At 34.5% G+C, this 2,500-nt stretch overlaps 1 protein-coding gene across 2 annotated transcripts in view; it reads right to left on the bottom strand.

Annotated features, from left to right (window-relative positions):
- The window catches only part of LOC106874994 (V-type proton ATPase subunit H), a 94,849-nt gene that overhangs the window by 50,137 nt on the left and 42,212 nt on the right, over positions 1–2,500 (bottom strand). The window lies entirely within an intron of this gene.

The following is a 2,500-nucleotide window of genomic DNA, read 5'->3' as shown; positions in this document are numbered from 1 at the left end:
TGCGCACTCGCACATAATGGCGCAGTTTCAACGTCCACAGCGCTACCTACACACGGCATACTGTAGGTCTAAGTACGTGTGTATATACATATATACAAATACACACAAACAAACACGCACATAACACACGTATATATGTATATTTATACACATATATATGCACATATAACTAAACATATATAGACACACACACACGTATATATAAATATATATATAAGGGGGTGCTGAAAAGTTCTTAGGTAATGGTAAAAGAAATTACAGGAGGATCAGTGGATCAGTTAATTACGATTTTTATTCAACATGTTCCCCTCTTCACTAACGAAGCTAGGGTATGTGCCGCCCCCGGACCCCACAAAAAACACGTATTGTCTACAGCAATAGTCTATAACAGGATGAAAAGTGCCGCCTTTTAAAAGAGCCGCCCTTTCAGATTCACACACTAACTGCGGTGGTCCTTCAGGTTTTCTAAGCCCTGTAAAAGAACTTGGAAGGTTGGGCCACAAACCAGGCCTTTCGCGACACCTTTAAAGCCAGGAACTTTTCAGCACCACTCGTATTCTTCGAAACGCTTAGTTTAGAATAGGGGCAGCTGATGAAGGAAATATTCTCTATGTGGCCTGTTTGTTTTCTGTGCTCTGTTTATGTTCTGTTTTTCATTTTGTCCACGTTTTTTTGGTGACGTCCTGTACCCAGATATGCATCTATATATACATGTGGATGTAGGTATGTACATACATGTATGTATATATGCATATACTCACATATTATTTATATTATTATTATTATTATTATATATAATATATATATATATATATATATATATATATATATATATATATATATATATATATATATATATGGTTCCGGGTTCACTCCCACTGCGTGGCACCTTGGGCAAGTGTCTTCTACTATAGCCTCGGGCCGACCAAAGCCTTGTGAGTGGATTTGGTAGACGGAAACTGAAAGAAGCCTGTCGTATATATGTATATATATGTGTATGTGTGTGTTTGTGTGTCTGTTTGTCCCCCCAAAATCGCTTGACAACCGATGGTGGTGTGTTTATGTCCCCGTAACTTAGCGGTTCGGCAAAAGAGTCGATAGAATAAGTACTAGGCTTCCAAAGAATAAAGTCCTGGGGTCGATTTGCTCAACTAAAGGCGGTGCTCCAGCATAGCCGCAGTCAAATGACTGAAACAAGTAAAAGAGTATATATATACCGGCCATGATGAAATACCACAAGGTATAGAAAATACGTATTCGCCTTTATATATTTAATCCTTTATATTGAACACTCAATATTTCATCTATTCAATAATACATATTCCATATATTCAATAAGACATTCAATACTTTATTTCATTGTACCATCCATTTTCATTTTATATTATATATTGTATATTATATTATATATTGTATATTCCATATTCTATATCCCACATTGGTTTTGCAGGAATATAAATAAGACATAAAAAACAGACAGTGTTGGAACTCTTTTAAACAAAATAATATATTCCTCTATACACAATCATATACAAAACCCCTTTTTTTGTATTTATTTTTACTCGCATATATATATATATATATATATATATATATATATATATATATACATATATATTCACACACACACACATATATATACACACATGCGCACGCATCCCGCATGTATCTGAGAGTGTGTTGCATGTGTATGTGTGTGTGTGTGTGTGTGTGTGTGTTTATTCTTGCATGACGAGAGTAAGTACTTGGGGTAAGCAGAGGCATTAATAAATAACTAAATAACAAGAGTTATCACTACCAGAAGAAAAGAAAAAGACAAAACAAAAAGAAAAAACAAAACAAAAAATATTCCAACAAAATACACAGACACATACAGGCACACACGCATACATACACACATACACACACACATACACATACACTAAGCACATATTCACCCCCACCACACACACACACACGTATACATTTATTTTTCTGAGTGTCTTCAATGTATGTCTTCACTGTAAACAGGAAACAGGAGAGAAAGTACTTTTAACACACACACACACACACACACACACACACACACACACACACACACACACACACACACACACACACACACACACACACAGATGAATATATATATATGTGGACACACACATATACTTGTCTATATATGTGCATACACACATATATACGTGTATATATAAATGTGTGTACACACGGGTCTTTCTTTATGTTTGTCTTGTTTTCCATTTGTGTCTTTCGTTGTTCCAAAAAATAGTCCATATTCCATGTATTCGTACTTCGTATTTTTTGTTGTACCCATTATATATATATATATATATATATATATATATATATATATATAAACAATATATGAGTATATGCATATCTATGTACATGTATGTATATACGTTCATCTACATGTACATATAGATACATAACTGGGTACATGACGTGGCGAAAGAACAAGGACAAAATGGTAAACAAGGTGCAACAAACAAGCAGGCCACAT

The sequence above is a fragment of the Octopus bimaculoides genome, chromosome 3 (assembly GCF_046866305.1).
Source record: "Octopus bimaculoides isolate indiv1 chromosome 3, ASM4686630v1, whole genome shotgun sequence".
NCBI lineage: Eukaryota > Metazoa > Mollusca > Cephalopoda > Octopoda > Octopodidae > Octopus > Octopus bimaculoides.
Note: the sequence above shows the minus strand (reverse complement) of the source record. Positions and strands in the feature narration are given on the sequence as shown.